Consider the following 18,474-nt stretch of genomic DNA (forward strand, 5'->3'; position numbering starts at 1 on the left):
GGTCATAAGTGACTATTATGAATAATTATACACCAAAAAATTGGATAACCTAATATAAATGGATACAATTCTAGAAGCATGCAACCTAACAAGCCTGAATCAGGATGAAATAGAAAATCTGTGTAGAACAATAGTCAGTAAGGAGACTGAGTCAATAATGAGAAAGCTCCTAGCAAGAAAACTCAAGGGCAGATGATTTCTTTGGTGAATTCTGATGAATTAACACCAATACTTCTCAAACTCTTTTAAAAAATGGAAGAGGAGAGTACATTCCCAAATTCATTTTATACATCCAGCATGACTTTATAGCAAGACTATATGGATGTCAAATGAAAAGAAAATTACAAGCCAGTGTCTCTGACAAAAAACAGACCACAAAAATCCTCAACAAAGTACTACTGACTGAATTTGACAGCACACTAAAACGATCCTGCAATGCAGTCAAGTGAGATTCATCCCTGGGACGCAGGGATGGCTCAGCACATGTGAACCAATCAACACGATGTACCACAGTAACGAAAACTGTGAAAGTGTTAATTACTCAAGTCGTGTCTGACTCTTTGCGGGCCCATGGACTGTAGCCCACCAGGCTCTTCTATCCATGAAATTCTCCAGGCAAGAATGCTGGAGTGGGTAGCCATTCCCTTCTCCAGGGGATCTTCTTGATCCAGGGACCCGATCTGGTTCTCCTGCACTGCAGGCAGATTCTTTACTCTCTATGCCACCAGGGGAGCTCACCATATTAACAAAATGAAGGATGCACATCATATGATTATCTCAATAGATTACGGAAAAAAACATTTGACAAAATTCAACATAAAAACTTTCTACAAGGTGGGTATAGAAGGGATATACCTTCTATCAGTTCAGCTCAGTTCAGTTCAGTCACACAGTCGTGTCCGACTCTCCGCGACCCCATGAATCACAGCACTCCAGGCCTCCCTGTCCATCACCAACTCCCGGAGTTCACTCAAACTCATGTCCATCAAGTCGGTGATGCCATCCAGCCATCTCATTCTCTGTCGTCCCCTTCTCCTCTTGCCCCCAATCCCTCCCAGCATCAGAGTAGAGCAAAAATTTAATTTTTTTATTGCTGTGATAAATGTCATGGAAATTTAAATAGGAATTGCATTGAATCTATAGATTGCTTTGACATTATGGATATTTTAGCTATGTTAATTCTTCCAATCTGTTGAACGTGGAATATCTTTCCTTTTATTTAAATCTTCTTTAGTTTCTTTCTTCAAAATATATTTTTCAGTGTATGGATTTTTCACCTCCTTGATTAAATTCATCCCCAAGTATTTTATTATTTTTGATGTAATTTTAAGTGATAGAGTTGTATTTCTTTTTCAGATTTCTCTTTGATAGTGTATAGAAACACGATCAATTTTGGGGGGTTAATTTTGTATCTTATAACTTTGCTGAATTTGCTTATTAGTGCTGTCATTTGTGTGTGTGTGTGTATGTGAAATCTTTTAAGACTTTTTTTTTTTGCATAAGATTTACATTCAGCAGAGACTGCTTTACTTCTTTTCCAGCTTGGATCTATTTCATTTCTCTTTTGCCCAATTGCTCTGGTTAAAACATCCAGTATTGTTAATAGGAGTGATGAGAGTGGACATCTTTGTCCTGTTTCTGATCTGAGATAAAAAGCTTCTATTTACTATTACTATTTTTTTTTTTTACTATTGCATATGATAGCTGTGATGGGCTTTTGTTATATAATCTCCATTATAGAAGGTACGTTCCTTCTATACCCTCCTTGTAGAAAGCTTTTATGTTGAAAAGAAAAAGTTATATGCAGGGTGGCCCAATGTGGGGAGAATCTGGAGCTGGCTGCAGCATGAGTGGATGAAGATATGAGTGTAACTATGGAAGGAAAGAATTATTGAACCTCAGCTAAAGAAGAAGACTAAGGAGGTCTTTTGAAAATTGAGGTAAACACAATTTTACTTAATTCACAGTTTTGTATATTCCTTGTCAAGAAGGCTGTAGATTGATAACTCTCAGCAGCCCCTCTATGCAAAGCTGTTTCGTTGCTGTTTAGTTGCTAAGTCATGTACTCTTTTAAGACCCCATGGACTGTAGCCCACCAGGCTTCTCTGTCCATTGGATTTCCCAGGCAAGAATACTGGAGTGGGTTGCTATGTCTTCCTCCAGGGGATCTTCCCGACCCACGGATTGAACCCGGGTCTCCTGCATTGCAGGCAGATTGTTTACTGCTGAATCACCAGGGAAGCCCACGAAGCTGCCTATTCTATACATATTCCAAATATCTACACATGATTATACTCTTACATGGTTTTAGCATTTCTATAGTGAGTTTTCAGATAATTTCTAGTTTTCCAAATTTTCATTAATGAACATATGCTAGGTTTTTAGTCCCTTCAGTCATGTCAGACTCTTTGCAACCCTATGGACTACAGCCTACCAAGCTCCTCTGTCCATGAGGATTCTCCAGGCAAGAATACTAGAGTGTGTGGCCATGCCCTCCTCCAGGGGATCTTCCTGACCCAGGGATCGAATCCAGGTAAACTGCATTGCAGGCAGATTCTTTACCACTGAGCCACCAGGGAAGCCCTTTTATTTTTTTATGTTTTTTGGAAGCCCTTTTAAAACAGAAGAAAAAACAATAACAACATAAGTTCTCAAGGTTAAATAAAGCAGTATATTTCTGCTTTGTGGAAGCCATTGTGGTTTCAGGAAACTGGGTCCTATTAGTTTTCTCTCTTTTAAGTTTTCTAGCCTAACCGTGTTCCTCATTTAAAATAATATCAAAACAATTTCCAATAAACACTAGATGCAAGGAGAATAGATATAAAAATAGGATTTCCTTCACCTTTGTTAAGAAGGATATTCTGTAGCTTTCCTGTATGTGGTCTGTTTGTTTAAAATGTGGTTTAGGGTGATATGCTCACACATGTTTCTAGCTTGGCTGATTAGCTACTTACTCTTTGGCTTGTTGACGGTCTCTCTAATTGGACAGAAAATGTTAGTTACTTACCACAACATGGAGAAGGCGATGGCACCCACTCCAGTACTCTTGCCTGGAAAATCCCACGGACGGAGGAGCCTGGTGGGCTGCAGTCCGTGGGGTCCCAAAGAGTTGGACACGACTGAGCGCCTTCACTTTCACTTTTCACTTTCATACATTGGAGAAGGAAATGGCAACCAACTTCAGTGTTCTTGCCTGGAGAATCCCAGGGATGGCAGAGCCTTGTGGGCTTTCGTCTATGGGGTCGCACAGAGTCAGACACGACTGAAGCGACTTGGCAGGCAGCTCATTAGAAACACACCTGGAGTTCCAGAGAAGAAAAAGAAATATTGAGCATTTGTATTTTTAAAAAAATTTTAAGATAATTCTGATATGCATTTGGATTTTGCCATGTGATTACAGACTTTTCTATTATATCTTAGTTTTGGTGATACAGAGTTCTACTATTTTTCTGTTGACCAATCGTGATACAATGGTGTTAAGTAATAGTTACATAATTACAATAGTAAAAATAGTGGGAGGTGACATGGAGAAAACGCTTTACAAGTCTCTTGGGAAAGAAAATTGCTTATCTGTAATTGTTTTGTTGCTGCTGCTGCTAAGTCACTTCAGTCGTGTCCGACTCTGTGTGACCCCATAGACGGAAGCCCACCAGGCTCTCCCGTCCCTGGGATTCTCCAGGCAAGAACACTGGAGTGGGTTGCCATTTCCTTCTCCAATGTGTGAAAGTGAAAAGTAAAAGTGAAGTCTCTCAGTCGTGTCCGACCCTTAGCAACCCCATGGACTGCAGCCTACCAGGCTCCTCCATCCATGGGATTTTCTAGGCAAGAGTACTGGAGTGGCTTGCATATATCAGACTGCCATTTCCACATGAATTTTCTGGATATGGTCTGACCTTCTACTTTAATGCCAACGGAAAGAGGCCCTTGTAGAGTTTCTCAGCCTTTTGTATGCTCTAGTTAACCGGAGGGACCTTTAAGCTATAATTTGTAGAGGAAGACTGCAAAATGACATGGAGGAGGTAGGCACTGAATTGTAAATCATGTCCCAACAGGCAGGTAACAAATTATGGACAGAAGCATTGGGAGTAAGAAAAAAGAAAAGTAAAATATTCACCTATCACCTTACTTACCTAAAAGCAGACAGTGTCGCAGGACATTGATGAAATAAATGTCATAAAATTCCAGAATGTTGTCTGGAGTCTGGGTGAGAAACATAATTAATTGTTCATTCATTTAATGACTACTTGTGGCTCACCTACATTGTGTCAAGTACCGTGTCAGGCAATGGAGACACATCAGTGAGCCAGGTAGACACGGTCCCTGTATTTAGATAGAGTATGCAATTAAACAAGCAGTAACCTGTTGGAGAGAGATAAACTGTATTTTGAGACTTGTACAAAAATCAACATCTTATCTCATTTTGGGAGAACTTAGAAGGATGAAAAGGCATGAATAATAAGTAAGGAGTTTAGGAGACAGAAGCTTTACGGCACTCCAGAAAGAAGAGACAGTACATGAAAAGACCAGAGAGACGAGAAACTGGGCTGAAGAGAATGGAATTCAGGATGACTGGCGCAGAGCGTCACGTTAAATTGGAACTGACACCCAAATAAGTCCAAGTGCCTTCTTCTTTCTGTAGTGATTTATCAAATGCCTAACAGTTTTTGATCTAAGATACAAAGATAAAATATTTTCTTAACTTTTGTATCTTCAATTCTGGAAAATCAAATAAAACCAACGGTAACACAGAGAACAGTGACATAGTTGTGAGAGCCCGAAGCTCTAAAGAAACACGTAAGAGGAAAATAAGGAGGAAAGTCTAAGGACTGACAAGGTTTAAGAGGTGATTCTCAGATCGAATCTTGAAGGGCCATGGGGAGTTGGTTAAGGAGGGGAAGGAAGTGCATTTAAGCAGTGGGACAGCGTGTCCAGTGGTTTAGACACAAGAGAGAACAAGATACATTTCGAACTGTGAACGGGATGTTTTTACTACAGTATCATTTTCCAAAGTACGCCTCAGGAAACATCCTGTAAGAAGATCTGGAAACAGGTGTATCGTCTGTCTCCTTCTTGGAAAGTCATAATGCCGGTTAGCACAGTAAAAGATCTTAAAATACTAACAGTGAATAACATAACACTGTTTGAGTCAGCATTTTTTCAAAATTGCTTTATCACAGAATTTCCTCTATTATCCTGCTTTTTGCGGGGGGTGGGGGTGGGGGTCAGGGGTTGAAACCAATTAAGAATCTATGAAACACAGTTTGGGATTGATAGCAGGACCTAGCTAAACTGGGTGATGGGGAGTGTCAGGGGATGAGGCCACAGAGTAACTGCTACAGGTTAGATCAAAAAGGCCTTGCTCTGCCCGTCTTGTTGTTAGGGAAGAGCAGAACTGATCTTTCTTCCAGTTGAAAGGGGCCCCACTAGGTGATGGATCAGGCCTTAGCACTCACTCCACTCTAGGGGGTTGGGAACCACCTCTCTGAGAGGTAAAATAGGAAATATTTAAAGGGAAGTTTTGGCATATCTTCATCATTTTTCCTCTTTTCAACTTAGCTTTTATTCTCTATAATAAGAACACTTGACGTGGGATCTATTTTCTTTAGCTTTTGAGTGCACAATACAACATTGTCAATCATAGTTGTCAGTGCTGTACAGCAGATATATGAAGTCTACTCATCTTCCGTAACCGAAGCTTTGTACCTGCTGAAAAGCAACTCCCCACTTCTTCCTCCCCCAGCCCGAGAAATCACCATTCTACTCTCTTCTTTTATATGTCTGACTATTTTAGACATCTTGTATAAGTAGTATCATGCAGTATGTCCTTCATTGAGCGGTTTGTCTCATTTAGCATAATATCCTCGAAACTAATCCATGCTGCCACATATGACTGGATTTTCTTCCTTTTCTTCAGAGCTAGTATGCATACTATATATTTTAATTTAATATATGTACTACATTTTCTTTATCCATTCACCCATTGATGGGTAGTAGATTGTTTCCACATCCTGGCTACCTGTGATTAGTGTTGTGATGAATATGGGAATGCAGCTACATCTTTCAGTTAGTGGTTTCATTAGTTTTGGATAAATGCTCATAGTTGACTTTGCTGGATCATGTGGCATCACTATTTTTAATCTTTTGGGGACTCTCCATACTGTTTTCTAAAGTGACTGCACCATTTTACATTTCCACTAACAGTATACAATTTCTCTACATTCTCATCAATGATTGTCATTTCTTTTTTGTTGTTTTGTTTTCATAGCAGCCATCCTAACAAGTGTGAGGTGATATCTCTTCATGATTTTGATTTGCATTTCTCTGATGATTAGTGATGTTGAATATCTTTACATACATTGCCCATGTGTATTTGAGTCCTCTACCCATTTTGTTTTTTGAATTGGTGCCTCTGTTTTTTTTGCTATTAAGTTGGAGGAGTTGCTCATGTGTTTTGGATATTAATCTTTTATCAGATAAATTGTTTGCAAATATTTTATCTCATTCCATAGTTTGCCTTTTCATTGTGCTCACCATTCTTTTCTATGCAAGATTTTTGGTTTCATGTTATTCCACTAATCTACTTTTGCTTTTGTTGACTATGCTTTTGGTATCATATTCAAGGAATCATTGCCATAAAGACAGACACGTAGATCAATGTAACAGAATAGAGAGCCCCACAATCAACTCAGGCATACATCACAAGTCTTCAAGAGTACCCAAAGGATAATCTCTTCAACATATGCTGTTAGCAAAACTGGATATCCAGATCCAAAAGAATGAAATCGCACACTTATCTTAAAACACACACACAAGTCAACTCAAATGGATTAAAGACGTAAATGTAAGACCTGGAACTGTAAAACTCCTAGGAGAACCCATTCTTCCACTTGAAATATGCTTCCAGAAGGGAGCACCCTCTCCAGGTGGGGAAATATACTCTTGTTCAGCAATACTTAGGACTGGGAGGGATAGTTTTTCTGATTATGGAGAAAGCTTCATTAGTAACAAAGTAATAAAAATAATAAAATGTAATGAATAAAATAAATAAAAATTTTTTTAAAGTAATAAAATAATCATAGCTTCATTAGTAATAAAAAGAGTGCTTTAGTTATCTATTTCTTATTACCTTCACAATTTGGCAGGTAAGAAGGTGCTATTTATTGTCTTCCAAGAGATCCAGATATTAAATAATTTGGTCTCTAGTGTGTAATTGGGAGTCACTGAAGTGTTTTATCAGTGAGCAAAATGGTCAGACTTGCATTTGAAGGTTTTGATGGCAGCGTGGAAGATATGCTGAAGGGGGCATGCATGGAATTTGAGAAACCAATGAAAAAGGCGGAATCCAGGCAAGAAATGATCAGAGCTTGAACTACACCAGTGGCAGTGGCGATATGAAGAAGAAGCTAGGGGCATGGGGTTTAGTTAGAAAGTTGAATCAACAGAACCAGGAGACAAGAGGTGTGTGATGTAACATAGAGGAAATGTAGGACAACACAGATTTTTGAATGGAGGTGAATTATATTTGGTTTGATGAAAGTGTTCTACTTTATTTCCAGCACACTGAGCTGAACATGCTTTAGAAATGTCCAGGTAGAGGTGTACAGTTGTTATGTTATATATATATATTTTTCTAAAGTTGAGAGACATTTATAGTCCAGAAATGCATGCGTAGCGGTTGTTCACATTCAGTGATATTTGAAGTCCTGATCTCAGTCACTCTTAAGGAGAGTGTGTGGGTAGCTGCTGCGGCTGCTGCTGCTGCTAAGTCGCTCAGTCGTGTCCGACTCTCAGCAGACACTGCAGCCTACCAGGCTCCTCCGTCCATGGGATTTTCCAGGCAAGAGTACTGGAGTGGGGTGCCAGTGCCTTCTCCGGTGTGGGTAGCAGTCCTGCTCAGTATCAGCCCTTAACCTCACGTGTGCCTAATGCGTGCCAGCACTACAGTAAGCACTTTGCACACATGGTCTCACCTACTTCTCTCGATAGCTCTTTAAGGTGAACACAATCACCGTCATTTTACAAATGAAGCTGAAGAGTTTCCACTTGTTTTGGCAACTAATAACTCATTTGGTTCATAATTATTTCCAGGATAGCTTAAGTGTATGTGATAAAATATACTTGTAATCAGACACATACATAGATATGTCTTTGTGGTTTATTATCGCAAATAGTTTTTGTAGGGGGTATATATTAAAAGAATGTCGCTAAGTAATGCCTTTTGACAAATTTAATTTTAATCTTGATTGGGGTTTCAGTTTGTTATGGAAATAAAAGAACAGAAAATCATGGTGCTGTCATTTCCTTTTCGTTTCTCTATCAAAGATCAAATTCAGAAGCATACTTTCTATAGCATTTATGAGTTAGAAACATAGTTCCTTACTAGAATTCTAGTAAAAATGAAAAAAATAAAAGGAAGAATATGCTTATTTTCCACTTGCATTTAGGGTAGGGAAGTGGTCCAAGATCTAAAATTTGGTGAAAATCACTTACTTTGAAGTCTAAGGCACAGAACTAAACAAGTTTGTGACCCCTTGTATGGGGGAGGTATCTGGATAGTCAAGTTTAGAGGAAGCCTCTGCACCCATGAGGTTTAATGGCAGATTGACCAGCAGATGAGCATTATCTTCCTGAAGGAGGGCGTGGCAATCCACTCCAGTATTCTTGCCTGGAGAATCCCACGGATAAGGGAACCTGGTGGGCTGCAGTCCATGGGATCACAAAGAGCTGAACACGACTGAAGTGACTTAGCATGCAAACACGGACATTTTCTTAAAAATCAGCTTACTCCAAAAGGCAAGTTAATGGAGATTTATCAGCAATTGTTTATGCACCATCTGATTTCTGAGATTTAAACTTGATTATCAATACTATTTCTTTTCTAATCAACTGTTTGTTTTTTTTTTTTATCATTGGTCTGTCTGGCTAACTTTGAATATTCAATAAGACTTTTTTGTGTGTGTACATACATATTAGATGGTTAAGAATCCGCCTGCCTTGTGGGAGACCTGGGTTTGATCCCTGGGCTGGGAAGATCCCCCAGAGGAGGGCATGGCAACCCACTCCAGTATTCTTGCCTGGAGAACCCCATGGACAGAGGAGCATGGTGGGCTATAGTCCATGGGGTTGCAAAGAGTTGGACACGACTGAGTGACTGAGCAAAACGCATATATGTACATTTCGATAAATCTGAAAATAGAAAATAAATATGGAGAGTGCCTAGTGGGAAACAACAGGAAAGCAAACCCTTCACAACAGTGGGTGAGTTGATGTCAACTGGAATTGCAGAATGCCGGCTGAAGGTAACAGTGATAAGGTGACCATCTTGGCCAAAGTTAACAGATACATTGGTATCTCCCATTATGAGCACCCTGCTACCTGGAATAACTGACAACTGACTACATGTGGAGATACATCTGATTTCTTGTACATCTGCAGAGTGCAGCAGACGGTGCTTTGATTGACACAAAAGACACTTATTGACGTTCTTCCCTTACGCTTCCCCATTTCCTTTCTCAAGTTCCTATACACCAGGGGCTTTGCCTGGAGACTTGACTGGATTCCCAGGGCCACTGTTCCTGCTAAATAAGCTCAGGCTGATCAGAAGGATCTCAAGATCCTTAGAGTTTGGAATTCTGAAGTCTGTATAATTGACATATTTTCATTCCTAGCCCATTTGTCTATTTTTCCTTTTACTATGCCAAGCAGTTTGATTTTTTTAAGTTAAAAAAAATGTTTGGCATGGATAAAGAGCTGTGATTTCTCTCTTTAATACATCTCATGAAGTTGGAGTAAACTGAAGTTGGCCATTCATTCTCCTTGTCAATCACATAAGCTTTGAATCACATAGATGAATTTCAGATTCACTAATTACTGCATTATATTATGATGAGCATGTAACTAAACTTATATATATATATTTAATTTTACAATTTGGTTAGTGAAGTATAATAGGTTTTTATACAAAATGTAATGAGTTATTGTGTATCAAGTGCTTAGGGTAGTGTCCGATCCTCAGAAGGTAAATAGAGTATACCAAGAGTGTTATTCATTTGGCCCTAGGCTTGATCTCTCTTGGGTCAAACTGCTTGACATAAAATATGGACTCCACACTTTAGCAGTCTGGACTTCGGATAAGTTATGTAACATCCCTCTGGTTCAATTTCCTCTTTTGCTAAGAGGGGTTCATAATAAGATCTAGGCTTTAGGTTCATGAGAAGATTAAGTAAGTAAAGCTCTTTGAATGGATCTAGATAATACTCAACCCTCAATAAGTATTTTTGATGAAATGGATTATAGTATATCAAAATTACTGTCACTGTGTGGTGTTGTCAAAGGTATCATGGGAAACTGTATGAAGCTTATGCTCAATAGCAAGTTATAGCAATTATTAAGATAAATTGGGGAGCTGGAGAATCTGTCCAAAGACAGATGCCTGTTGTTACACAGTAAAGTAATAAATACTCTGGTATTGTATGTAAAGACTTTTTACTCTGAGACTAGTGCTTAATCAGTTCATAGCAATACATAATGATTGTCAGCATAATATCAATTTAAGAGTTTACATTAAATAAACTTTCTGGAGTTAAAGAGAGTGAACAAGAACTAAAACAGAAGCATGTTAAGCAAACACCTTCATTGTTACGCACGTTACATTATGCAGAAAATAGCATATCTCATTTCCCACACAATTTAATAGCCTGCCAGTTATCATTTAGCAGGATCAAGCTATAAATCTTTTATACAATTTGAGGAAGGCTTTTGGCACTCATTACTTCTTTCACTTTTTTAAAAGTTTCTAGTAATCTTTTTTCCTTTGTAGTTAACAAGGTGCTAAACTCTAAGTTTTATAGTACAAACTGAGTGCACCATATTGCCTGGTTTCATTGGGTGTTTATTTGCATAGATTATGAAAGGTTAGTGTTGAATTCCAAGTAAGCATAGAATCAGTTCTAACAGTACTTGCCGTAATCCTTTCCAGTGCATGATCCTTCAAACATCTTAGAATTCCAAGTGGCCTTTGTTAATTTAAATGAAGTAGAAGACTATTTTTTTAGATTAATCTAAAAGCTATACTTAAAAAAAAAACAAGCCCAAATAATATGTTTTTGGAATTTTCCTAAGATATAAAAATATGGACTGATTCAGAAATTATTCTTCTAGCTCTTATATAAAGCCGAATTAAAGTGTTAAGTGTTGGCTGATGAAAGGCAACTTGGTGCAGTGGGAGACAGGGCTCTTGGCTGTGAGTGTTCTGTCCTTGTGGCTCTGTGAAGCAGGAGTGGGATGGTAGCTGAAGGAATGCAGATTTCCATGTTTGCCTTCTTCTTGGAGATGGGACAAATTTCTGTCATGCCTTTTAAGGTTCGGTTGCTGGATGAATATCCATTCCATCTGCCATAGTATGAAAATTGCTCTTCTAGACAGCTTCTGATGACCTCTGAATAGCACCTTCTGCAGTTAACCCATGACATTTGGTCCATTTCTTCCAAGAATCATGGCTGTGCCAGAGCTACCACTAATCTGTTTCCTAAATTACTTATGCATTTCTGGCTGTTGGAGCCTTTTGTGATCAAGAAAGCGAGCTGGGCTACCCTTATTACCTCCAGTGATAAAATAAGACTTACAAATGAAAGTGAGTGCTCATATTTTTAATATGTCAAAAAACTCCTATATACATCCCAACACAAGCAACAATAAGAGAATTCTTCTTCATGCCTTGGATTCAAGAAAGTAGTGTGCTAAGTGAAATATGTCAGCTAGAGAAAGACAAATACCTCCTGATCTATCTTATATGTGGATACAAAGATAACAAATCAAAAGACAAGAAACAAGCCCATAGATACAGACAACACATTAGTGGCTGGTGGAGGCGAAAGGTGGGGGTGGAAGAAATGAGTGAAGGGGAATCACAAGGTTAAAACAAATAAAAATCAACACTGATTCACAAGCACATTCACATTTTAAAAAATGCATGCGTTAAAAAATACATTATAAATAAAGGTTAGTGTAACCAGTAACTTAAAAAGGTGAATTTAAAAATGAGATACTGGGGTGTCTGGATCAAGATGTCAGAGTGGAAAGATCCTGAGCTCATATCATCCCATGGACACACTGAAACTGCAATCACATATAAAACAACCATCTCTGAGAACAACCTGAAGACTAGCAGAACAGATTTCCTACAACTAAGAATATAAAGACGAGGCCACATTGGGAGGGATTGGAGGGTCAGAGATGTGGTTGCGTCAGAATCCACATCCCAGGTACAGGAGGGTTATGAAAGCTGCAGAAATCCCCCAAGGAGTGAGACCTCTAACTGGCCCCATGCTGGGATCCTTCCCTGAGGAAACTCACACTGGAAGATGAGTCCCCATAATTCTGCCTCTGAAAACCATGGGGTGTATATTTAGGAGAGCCTGAAAGCTGTAGGAAGCCCAGATTTTGCTCTTGATTCATACGTAAACTCGCTTCAATGCCCAGCACAGGGGCGATAGCTTGAAAAACAGTCAAATGAAGGAGAGATCCATTTGCTAATTTCAGGAAGTGAGCCAGAAAGGCAGCGATCTGGTGGCACTTTCTCCAGGGACAAAAATGCCAGCAGGCTCCTTTTTTTGGTTTGTTTCGTTTTGATCAGTCCATTCACTTAGCTGTCTTCGTGCTGGTGGGCACCTTTTTCTCACTCTCCATCAAGGGAACTGTGTGCTTGGCCCTAGCACAGAATTCCTCTGAGGACCACCCCACCACACCACTCACGCTGGCCTCGAAAGTGACTCCCACCCCCCTCCACCAGGCAGGCCACGCTGACCAGGACCAGTGCCCCTTCCATGTGGCTCTTGCTCCAGAGAGCCAACCTCTCTCTGCTTAGTGGGAGCCTCTGCCAGCGCGAATCTCCCTCCAGAGTAGCGCCTGGCTTCTGGGATGCCAGCCCTGCACTAGACTTCCGGTACAGGTGTTACCAGATCTTGCAGCCAGTCCAGGGGCCAGTCCCGTGTCATCAGCACACCTGCGGCAGTAGAAGCCAGGCCTGACAGACAACCATGCTGGGGGGCCAGTGACCCCAGCTGCACACTAGCAGTAGTTGAGAGTAAGCCTTGGAGCCAATCCCACCCATCAGCCTGCCTGAGGCAACCACAGCTAAACCACAACACCCTCAGATTCAGGAAAGCTGCCACCAATATACAGCAAATACATTGAGCTCAGCCAACTACCGTGTCAAAGACACAGCAGGCACCAGAGATGACCTGGATGAAGGTCTCAGGATCACTACAGACATTTTCCATGTGGAAGCTGACATCAGTGACATCAATACTTAGCTCTTTTGCGCATTCTTAAAGAAGCCTGCTAGTTTTGACTCTGGGGCTCACACTGAGGTGGCAGACTGCTTTGGAATCATCAGTGGCAACCCACAAAACTGACTTTGCCTTTGGATATGCCCTGGCAACTTTCATCAGTTCAACTTCACTATCAAAAGTCATCATCTGGATTCCATTATTGGCAGCATACTTAATCTGAGACACTTGGTTGTAAGAATTCACATAGATAATCCTTTCTGGAGGCACCAACTGTATTCCAGTCATGTTGGCCCAGTCAAATCTTATTCCAGTGGAAGCGCAGGTCTTCACTGTGGTTCTGCTCTCATTGCACTTGACTGCATTAAAGGGGATGACCAGCTGAAGAACTTTTAACCCTCTCAATTATTTCTTTTGAATGTCTTCCCGGTCTGCCACATGGAAAGCATCCTGATCATCAAAACAAGAAATTTCATTAATTTTTTTTTTTTGGTCCAGAATGTCTTTGCAGTAAAGCCTTTGTTCAGGAAATGGCAGTCAAACTGTTCTCTACCAAAGTCATTCAGAGTTGCTTGATGTCTTTCTGAAACACAGCAAAAAGGAAAACAAAGAGATTTTAAAGAAATTATTGCCAGCTTTTCATGAAAGCATTTCTCCCAGAATTTTGAGTCCCACTGAAGATGCATGTGCCCTCAGTGCAATGGAGGGAGTGTTCTGACAAACAGAATTCGCTGTTCATCTTAGAAGGCTTGGGTACACCAGGCCAGCCCCACAGGCTGCCCACTGCTCCGTCTCTGCTCCCATCAGCTCCCAGTCCAGCCGCTTTCCGCCTTGCTTCCGCCTGCCAAGAACTGCAGCCCAAGCTGGCGCTGCAGTGCTAGCAGAGGTGTTGCTGGTGGATCCTGAGGAGACTGAACTTGAGGGACTTTCGATGGACAAGAACAGGCCATAACTGGAAATAAGAAAACAAAGAAAGAAGACTACCTTACTGATAAAAGCATATATACAGTAAACCATCTATAAATCGAGTGTGACATTTAAAAGACAAACTAGTGAAATCATTATACCTAAAATAGTTATGAGATACACAAAAGAAAAAATGCAAAATAAGACACCAAAAGCATTAAATGATGGGGGAGGGCAGTAGAAAGTTGTTGTTTTGACAGTGCACTCAGATTAAATGACTATCAACTTGAAAACAGATTGTTGTACACAGAGGTTGTTATGTATGACCTTCATGGCAACCAGAAACCTGCAAATAATAAAGGAAAAGAATCACAAACAACACTAAAGAAAGGCATCAAATCACAATGGAAGATAAAAGGAAACAGGGAAAGAGTAGAGCTAAAAAGCCAATCAGACTATAAAGGGCAAGCTGTAAATAATCGGTCGTGTCCGACTCTGTGACCCCGCGGACTGTAGCCCGCCAGGCTCCTCTGTCCGTGGGATTCTCCAGGCAAGAACGCTGGAGTGGGTTGCCATGCCCTCCTCTAGGGGATCTTCCCACCAGGGATTGAATCCAGGTCTTTGTATTGTAGGCGGATTCTTTACCATCTTAGCTACCAGGGAAGCGCAAGAACACTGGAGTGGGTAGCCTCTCTCTTCTCTAGGGAAACTTCCCAACCCAGGAATCGAATTGGGGTCTCCCGCATTGCAGGCAGACTCTTTACCAACTGAGCTACCCAAGAAACCCAAATAATTACATACCTATCAACAATTGCTTTAAATGTAAATGGAATAAATACTCCAATCAAAAGACATAGGGTGGATGAATGGTTTAAAAAAAAATAAGTAGCTTTTGTTATTTTGAACTGTTTTTATACTCCGTTATTTTTACACAAATAGTATTATAAAACTCATTTCCAAAACTAATTTTATATTTTTCTAAAATATGATACCTAAATACATAAATACATTATCATAGGTAAAACAACAGAAAGAAAAAGCACAAAGATCTTTTTATAGTACATTTTCTTCGGCTCTAGCTTTATCAAGAAACAGTGCCCATCAATACCATCTGAAAATGAAATACTTTATAAAAGGTATACGGATATGATCCATGACTTAATTTGTAGCAGAGTGACTTTTATCATGAGGGTAAAAATTGACTATGTTCTTGAATTATCAATATATTCTTCTAGAACAATGTTGTTAACAACTTAAAGCTGTAGTCATGATGTTTTTAAATTACTAAAAAAATGTATACTTTATCCAATAGTCAATCTTTACTTAAATCACTTTAAGTCAGAATATAAATCTGTAAAGGAATCTCTGCATAGTAGAATTAGTAAGACATTGAGTCAAACAACAAAGATATGGGAAGACTCCTAAACTAGATGAGGTTTCATTTATAGTTTTCTCCAAGCAGAAATTTTTAACCAGTGACAATGTCTTATGACAATTACAAAATCCAGAATGTATTATATGGAGATCAATATTTGATGATTGAACTATGTGTATTTCCTTAATTGAAGCATCTTGTTTTTAGGAACTGGTTTAGCTGCTCTAACAAAGAGATCCTAAGATACAGTGAATTATATAATCTAAGCTTTATTTTATTTGCTTGTATAATGGACTAGAGAAGTTTAGGCTGGCAGGAGCTTCAGCTTCAGCAAGATATTCAGTAGCTAAATTAGCTTTTATCATGTTACTGTGCCATCTCTCGTATATATATATGAGTGGAAAAAGATAGGGTTACCTCCATATGTATCTGCAAGGAGAAATTAAGCGTGGAAGGGGAGGGAAAACAGTCTCCCCTTTATGCATGTAATCAGGAATTATCCACATCCCCTTCATTCACTATACTTTAGCAAGAGTTTACACTTGTAAACACAGTCAGTTGCAAGGGAGGCGGCTATTGCACAGCTAAAACTTGCAGGGAATTCTATTACAAAAGGTAGAAGGGGAGGCTGATAGTGACAGGCAGTCTGCAATCACCCTTATGCTTTTTCATGACAATATAAGGTAGAAGGGTATCAAAAAAAGACTAGTTACATGACAAAATACACATGACATGCTTAGTTAAAAGAAAACTTAGAGAATATTGAGCAAACTAATAATTGAATGCACATAAAAGCAGTCTAGAATTCCAAAAATAATAAAAATAGAGAATTTTTAAAATTGTTAGAAACACTTTATTGAAGAACTGGAAATTCTAAATCAGTTTCTACAGCACTGAGTAACTTATTCAGACAACGTATTGTTTTCAGATATGCCTTACCAAGTAACTTGGCACATCTAACTACATATCCACTTCCAAGTACAGAAAAAAATTTAAAAAATCGTATTATTGCCACAATAACATTTTCATTGGTTTATCCAGAACATTGTAAAGCTCTGGAATACAAGATTCAAAGGCCAAAATGCGATGAGAGCACCATTTTGTGTATGTGTGTGTGTTCAGTCACTCAGTCATGTCTGACTCTTTGCAACTCATGGACTGTAGCCTGCCAGGCTCCATGGTCCATGGAAATTTCCAGTCAAAAATATTGCAATTGGTTGCCATATTTTTCTCCAGAGGGTCCTTCTGACCCAGGGATCGAGCATGCATCTTTTGTGTCTCCTACATTGGCAGGAGGGTTCTTTAGAACTAGCACCTCCTGGGGAGCCACAGAGCAGCATTTTATTAGATTACAAAACAGTTTCATACTTCGGTCTTGGTGTCGAAGTGTTGCTCTGTAAAGGGTCTCTTTATGGAGTTAATTTAGATATGCTGAGTGCTCAAACACATTGCAGGGTCTTTCTACAACAAAATATTAGACATCCCCTCTCTTTTATTTTTTTTAACCTACAACATTATGTTAGTTCGTGTACAAAACATAGTGGCTTTATACCCACATGTGTCTAAAAACAGGAATTCCCAGGTGGCACCAGCGGTAAGGAACACACTGCCTGTGCAGGAGACATGAGAGCCACGGGTTCAATCGCTGGGCCGGGAAGATCCCCTGGAGAAGGAAATGACAACCTTCCCAGTATTCTTACCTGGAGAATCCCATGGACAGAGGAGCCTGGAGGGCTACAGTCCACGCGGTCACAAAGAGTCAGACACGACTGAAGTGACCTTGGCACACAAGATGACCATCATGATGAGCCTAGTCATCTGTCACTACAAGAAGATATTACATACTTATATTCTCTGCACTGTACATTTTGTACCCATGGCTCATTTATGTTGTAACAAAGCTTGGGCCTCTTAATCTCCCTCACAGATTGATTTCTCTCCTTCCCATACTGATCTCTCTTGTCAACCACCTGTTTCTCCTGTGTATCTATGACTTTGTTTTTGTTTGGTTGGTTTATTCATTTGTTTTGTTTTTTAGGTTCCACATAAAAATGAAATCACATAAGATTTGCTTTTCTTTGACATTTCACTTAGGTCAGTATCTTCTAGGTGCATTCACATTGTCACAAACTGAACTGAACTGAGTCCCTTGGACTACAAGGAGATCCAACCAGTCCATTCTAAAGGAGATCAGTCCTGGGTGTTCATTGGAAGGACTGATGCTAAAGCTGAAACTCCAATCCTTTGGCCACCTCATGCGAAGTGTTGACTCACTGGAAAAGACTCTGATGCGGGGAAGGATTGGGGGCGGGAGGAGAAGTGGATGACAGAAAATGAGATGGCTGGATGTCATCACTGACTTGATGGAGGTGAGTTTGAGTGAACTCCAGGAGTCGGTGATGGACAGGGAGACCTGGTGTGCTGATTCATGGGGTCGCAAAGAGTCAGACATGACTGAGTGACTGAACTGAACTGAACTGAATGTTCCATTGTTTATTTACATATAAATAAATAAATAAATATTTGGGCTTCCCTTGTGGCTCAGCTGATAAAGAATCCGCCTGCAGTGTGGGAGACCTGGGTTTGACCCCTCGGTTGGGAAGATCCCCTGGAGAAGGGAAAGGCTACCCACTCCAGTGTTCTGGCCTAGAGAATTCCATGGACTGTATAGTCCATGGAATCACAGAGTCGGACATGACTGAGTGATATTCACTCTACTTCATATAAATATTTACACACACCCATATATAGAATAGGGATTTCAAAAAAATTTACTTCTGTTTCACTGACTACACTAAAATATTTGACTGTGTGGATCACAACAAACTGTGGGAAATTCTTAAAGAGATAGGAATACCCGACCACCTTACATGTCTCCTGAGAAACCTGTATACAGGTCTAGAA

At 39.8% G+C, this 18,474-nt stretch overlaps 1 protein-coding gene and 1 pseudogene across 1 annotated transcript in view; one reads left to right on the forward strand and one right to left on the reverse strand.

Moving 5' to 3' along the window:
• Positions 1 to 18,474, forward strand: part of CNBD1 (cyclic nucleotide binding domain containing 1) — a 500,682-nt gene that overhangs the window by 242,905 nt on the left and 239,303 nt on the right. The window lies entirely within an intron of this gene.
• Positions 13,135 to 13,975, reverse strand: LOC148775206 (ornithine decarboxylase pseudogene; annotated as a pseudogene).

The sequence above is a fragment of the Moschus berezovskii genome, chromosome 16 (assembly GCF_049115385.1).
Source record: "Moschus berezovskii isolate FMDL1 chromosome 16, NW_MosBer_1.0, whole genome shotgun sequence".
Lineage (NCBI taxonomy): Eukaryota > Metazoa > Chordata > Mammalia > Artiodactyla > Moschidae > Moschus > Moschus berezovskii.